General features: G+C 42.9%; 2 protein-coding genes across 3 annotated transcripts in view; both read right to left on the bottom strand.

Annotated features, from left to right (window-relative positions):
• The window catches only part of LOC129631957 (zinc finger protein 569), a 159,090-nt gene that overhangs the window by 127,721 nt on the left and 25,319 nt on the right, over positions 1 to 6,050 (bottom strand). The window lies entirely within an intron of this gene.
• The window catches only part of LOC129631970 (zinc finger protein 571-like), a 38,444-nt gene that overhangs the window by 7,441 nt on the left and 24,953 nt on the right, over positions 1 to 6,050 (bottom strand). The window contains exon 3 of the mRNA XM_055553365.1: positions 1,858 to 1,927. The gene's annotated coding sequence lies outside the window, so the exon portion shown is untranslated. The remainder of the gene's footprint in view (positions 1 to 1,857; positions 1,928 to 6,050) is intronic.

Genomic DNA, 6,050 nt, shown 5'->3' on the forward strand with positions numbered 1-6,050 from the left:
AAGAATACTGGAGTGGGTTGCCATGCTCTCCTCCGGGGGTTTTCCCAACCCAGGGCTCGAACCCGCATCTCTTACGTCTCCTGCATTTGTTAGGTGGGTTCTTTACCACAAGCACTACCTGAAAAGCCTATGTAAGCACGTAACACATGCAAATTCCCAAATAAGTTGCAAGTTCCTTCCTCCCCTCTACCCTTTAAAGAATTGAAAATAAGTAAGAGAAAGAATGGAAGGGATGGAAGAAGGAGAGGATGGAAGAAAGAAGGAAGGGAGAAAAAAGAAAAACAAACCTGATAGGCCCATCCAAATATCTTTTAAAATATTTATCTTAGAAAATAAGATTTCTATATAATTTAAGGGTTTATTTCCAACTTAAGTCTCAGAATAACTTAGCAATAATTTTCTCCCTTGTCCTGGCAAATCCTTTCATAGTCATCATTTTTACAAGGTATATGTACTCCTGCCTGGAAAATCCCATGGACGGAGGAGCCTGGTAGGCTGCAGTCCACGGGGTCGCTGAGGGTCGGACATGACTGAGTAACTTCACTTTCACTTTTCACTTTTATGCACTGGAGAAGGATATGGCAACCCACTCCAGTGTTCTTGCCTGGAGCATCTCAGGGACAGGGGAGCCTGGTGGGCTGCCGTCTATGGGGTCACACAGAGTCGGACACGACTAAAGTGACTGAGCAGCAGCAGCATATGATATAATATATCATATTATGATTGTAATCATTGTCTTTCCTTTTTAAAAAACACTTTATTTTTGGCTACACTGGACTTTTGTTGCTGCACTCAGGCTTTCTCTAGTTGTGGAGAATGGGAGCTACTCTCCCTTGTGGTGTGTGGGCTTCTCATTGTGGTGGCTTCTCTTGTTGCAGAGTACAGGCTCTAGTCAGGTGGGCTTCAGTAGTTCTCAAACATGGGCTCAGTAGTTGTGGCTCGCGGGTTCCAGAGCTCAAGCTCAGAAGTTGCGGTGCATGGGCTTAATTGCCCTGTGGTATGTGGGAATCTTCCCAGACCAGGGCATGAACCAGTGTTCCCTGTATTGTAAGGTGGCTTCCCAACCACTGGACCACAATGGAAGCCCTGTAATCATTTTCTTTTCCTTCCTTTCCCTCCTCCCACCCCATGCAATGTACAGCTAATGGGATCTTAAGTGCCCTACCAGAGACTGAACCCCAGCCCTCAGCAGTGAAAGTGCAGAGTTCTAACCACTGGACAACCAGGGAATTTCCTGCAATCATTTTCGTATTTTTTGGTATTTAGCTTGTATTCCTTTTCTAATGTCAGCTCTGTTTCTAAAATTCTCAACAACCTAAATTTCTGGGTCTGTTACCACTCATCATTGCTCACTGTACACATCACTTATTCTGAGCAACAGAAAGAAAGCCAATGAAAGATGACCTAAACTCACATAGACGTGGTCCTTGACTTATACATGTTATTCAGATTCAAAACAGACCTTGTCACTGGTATTCACCTCTGAGATATTCACCGACATGATACTCTCTTTGTTCTCAGTCCTGCATTTGATCACATTTCAATCTTAAAAGCCTCACAGACCAAAGATCTCACCACATTCTGAGATAAACAGCAATTTCTATCCTAATCATCCAGAAAATAGAGTCAATGACACACTGAATTTTGCATATGTAGTCCCATCTCAAACCACAATGACAGGAGAGGTTCTACTTTTTCCTTAATACGTTTCCTGATTTGCAGAATGGACCCCAAATATGGCTAGAGAAGAGAGGGCTGGGGCTTAGTAAGGCAGAAAATCTGGAGGTAAGAATATTGAGCATTCATATCCTAGAAAACAAGACTATTTGATAAAGGGAAGAAAAAACATCAACTCACATGGGGCATGGCTTAGAATGGCAAATTATTAGTTCTCCTCTGGCTTCTTCTTGTGGAAAAGTGCAGAGTCCTGAGAAGAGAGAGTCAAGGAAGTAAAAGGAACCATGAGAACAGGCTTGCTTTTAAATGACTAAGTTAAGATAAATATTTCCTTCCCTTTTCATGGCACCTGGTCCCTTCCATGCCCCAATACACATACCGAGATTTGCAGAAATCTAAAAAATCAAATGCCTTCTTCAACACCAAAAAACACAGATATCAAATTAATTTATGCTAAAGCAGTACCCAATTCCTATGATGTTCTTAGGGTTCTCTGACCTGTCCTGAGTGGTTCACCTTTTCAGACTAGGGGGCCCTGATCCAAAACATACCCAAGTCATGCCTGCTTCAAGGGTACTGATGGGGCCCTCAGGCCTAGAAGTGCACTATATCCATGTAGGCCAAATCCTGGAACAAACACTTCAAACAACTAAGATCTGTGTTTTTTCCCCAGTTCCAACACACTACATACCAGAGAGTGCCTCCCTGACTTGTTCTCATGTTCCAGGTGCAAGAAGTATTTTGAGTCCAAAGTTTCATCCAGGCCACATGAAGTCACACTAGACTCATCCACTAACCAAGGAACAAACCCAAAGCATTCTTTTTTTTTTTTTAATTGGAGGATAATTGCTTTACAATGTTGTGTTGGTTTCTGCCATACAACAATGTGAGTCAACCATAAGTATACATATATCCCCTCCATCTTGACCTTTATTTTTAATTGTACTTATTTATTTTGGTCATGTGGCTTGTAGGATCTTAGGTCCCCAACCAGGGACTGAAACCCAGGCCCTAGGGTGTGGAAGTGGGGAACAGCCTTTAACAGAAAACTGCCTGGGGACTTCCCTAGTGATGCAGTGGTTAAGACTTTGTGCTTTCACCATAGGAGGAACAGATTCAATCCCTGGTGAGGGAGCCAAGATCAGGCATCCGGCATGACTCGGCCAAAGAAAAAAAAACAAACTGGATATTTGTCTTTTTATTGTTGAGTTGTAATAATTCCTCACACACTCTAAAAAATCCAATTCCTTCTTGAACATGTAATTTTCAAATTTTGGATCCTACTTTGTAGGCTATCAGAGAAGGCAATGGCACCCCACTCCAGTTCTCTTGCCTGGAAAATCCCATGGATGGAGGAGCCTGGAAGGCTGCAGTCCATGGGGTCGCTGAGGGTCGAACATGACTGAGCGACTTCACTTTTCACTTTTATGCATTGGAGAAGGAAATGGCAACCCACTCCAGTGTTCTTGCCTGGAGAATCCCAGGGATGGGGAAGCCTGGTGGGCTGCCGTCTATGGGGTCACACAGAGTCAGACATGACTGAAGCGACTTAGCAATAGCAATTGTAGGCTATACACCTGGAGCTTCCCAGGTGGCACTAATGGTAAAGAACCTGCCTGCCAATGCAGGAGACATAAGAGACGGGGGTTGGATCCCTGGGTCAGGAAGATCTCCTGGAGAAGGGAATAGCAACCCACTCTAGTATTCTTGCCTGGAGAATCCCTTGAACAGAGCAGCCTAGCAGGGTTGCAAAGAGTCAGATACAACTGTAGTGCCTAGGGTACATGCATTGTGGGCTACATTTTCACTTTGTTTCCTTTGAAGCTGGTAAGTTTTTAATTTTGAGGAAGTCCAATTTATGTATTTTTTTCCCTTTGGCTGCTTATACTCTTACATTTAGGCTGATGGTGCATTTTGAATAAATTTTTGTGTGTGGCATGAGGTACAATGAGCCTGTGCTATCTTGACTCAACACTGATGTTATGGCTAAAAACTCTCAATTCCTCTTCACAGGAAGTTGGCTAAACACGTTCCTTATATGCTTCTCTTATCAAGGTCTAACACAATATAGCTTTGCTGGGCTACCCACGGATACCTCAGTAGCCTTGCCATTGTAATCTTAACTACATCCACCTTCTTCCACAAGCACAGGTATGACATTATATGGATGACCTCCTCCTCCATAAATGGAGATTCATTTAACATGCTCATTAAGGACACAAAAATACTCACAAAAGAGCTTACAAAAAGAGTCATAGGCTATTGCCTCATGCGTAATGTAAAGCCCTGACACTGTGGTGAAATTCCTGACAAGTATTGGTAAAACTGGACAGCTCTATCCCAGACACTGTCCATAAACTGCTGTGGAATCTCTCAGGGCCCATAAAGTCAAGTCTTATTCTGGAAGCAACATATCTCCTTACTGACAAAATTTTAATCTCACTGATGCTGTTACTTACAAACCATCCCACCGTGAAAAGGAATTCATCCAACAAAAGGCTCCACAATTTCTTCAAATTAAAATCAGCAGTCACTTCCTGTTAGTGGCCTCAGAGATGGGCTCTTTGTAGAGGCCACAGCAACCTCTCATGCCTCTGAACCAACTATGGTGTCCACCTACAAGCTAATGATGCAAGAAACTGCCCCCTTCATTAGAGTGACTAAGTGTACATCATTAAGTGACTAGTGCTGGCTAGATGCTAAGATCTCTTGGAAATAAAGGCTTTCAAAGACCCTAAGCCTGGGAATCTCTGAACCGAGATGCCCATTATGCCTTGGATCGTGGAAGCAGCACTCTCACAAGCTCAGCGCAAGTACTGAGGCCTCCTTGATACATCCTGTAGGTGTAGCCAAATTCTGGCCCTCTAGAATATTCCATTTACAGGAGGGACTGGTCTTCCCTATCCCTAGTCCCTTGCTGGATGTAATGGTGCTAGAGGAAGTCACCCCTCCCCCAGAGTCCTTGACTAGGAATCCGCCTGGGATTAACTGAGTAGACAACAATGGGAGTTCACAGACTTTCTGGACAGCACCACCACCATCAAAAGTGATGGAGGTCAGTGGAATGTTGCTGCTTTCCATCCCTTAACTAGGATGTTCCCCATAAAGGACAGGACCCAAGGGGCAGAACAAGTGGTCAAACTTTAGGAAGTCATCTTTGCACAAATGTCCTGACCAACAAATGGTTCTATCTGCATATTTTTACAAACTCTTGGGCCACTGCTTTAGAGTTTCCCCTTTAAGTGTACAGAAATCTGGGAATCTCTTATCTTACAGATACTGAAACATAAATCAAAGTCACACATCTCTGGATATACAATGCCGGACAATCCTGATTCCCTTCTGAGTTCCAGACATTACTGACAGTGACCAAGGCACACATTTAACTTCTCATAATACACAATGCTGGGCCCCTGGGAAAGGCATTCAATGGAACTTTCATTTCCCAATAGGTCCCAGGCAGCTGGTTTAATTAAGAGACCTAATGGTCTCTTTAAACAGCTCCCTTTTAAATGGCAGTGTGTAAAAGGACCACCTACATGTGTCTCTCTCTTACCCCAAGCCTTAATCTCTCTAATTTAAGGCCCATTGGCTCACTCACATCTCAAAGAAACTTTAGGAAACTTCCTTATCACTATTTTCTATATATAGAGGGGAATATGTCTCACCGTCCACACACATGAAGATATCACATATGAGCTCTTTTAATAATAAAGTCTCCCTCTATCTTTATGGATTTTTCAATACTGCTGTCATTTCATCAGGGCTGGAAGTCAGATAGAGGGCACATACTCTCTTCAGACTTGTTAACTGTCCCATGGGAGAAGCATCTGTCCACCTAGTATGTGATCCATTTGAGCCTAACTTTCCCTCCCCAGGAAACCTTCCCCAATATTTGGATTATAAGGGGTTGAAAATTAATCTGAGCTCTCTTTCTGATCCCTTCCAGGAAATTCAAATTAGTGCTGCTAGGTTAAGCCTCTTAATCTACAGGAAATACAGAAAAACATGTTAATGATACAGTGGGAAACTATATGGAACAAATTATCCAGTTTCTTCAACAAATACATTGCAAGTAGAGAGAGACAAAGAATGAGAACAAGAAATCATGGTTTCTAAAAAAGACTTTATTAGGAGAGTTATAAATGATTCACAAAACATGGGTCTTATCTGAACCCAGATTCAAAGAAACCTCAAAATTTTTTAAAGTTATTTGCACTGTTCAGTTCAGTTCAGTCACTCAGTCATGTCTGACTCTTTGCAACCCCATGGACTGCAGCACACCAGGCCTCCCTGTCCATCACCTACTCCCAGAGTTTACTCAAACCCATGTCCATTGAGTCGGTGATGCCATCCAACCATCTCATCCTCTG

This window comes from Bubalus kerabau, chromosome 17, assembly GCF_029407905.1.
Source record: "Bubalus kerabau isolate K-KA32 ecotype Philippines breed swamp buffalo chromosome 17, PCC_UOA_SB_1v2, whole genome shotgun sequence".
Lineage (NCBI taxonomy): Eukaryota > Metazoa > Chordata > Mammalia > Artiodactyla > Bovidae > Bubalus > Bubalus kerabau.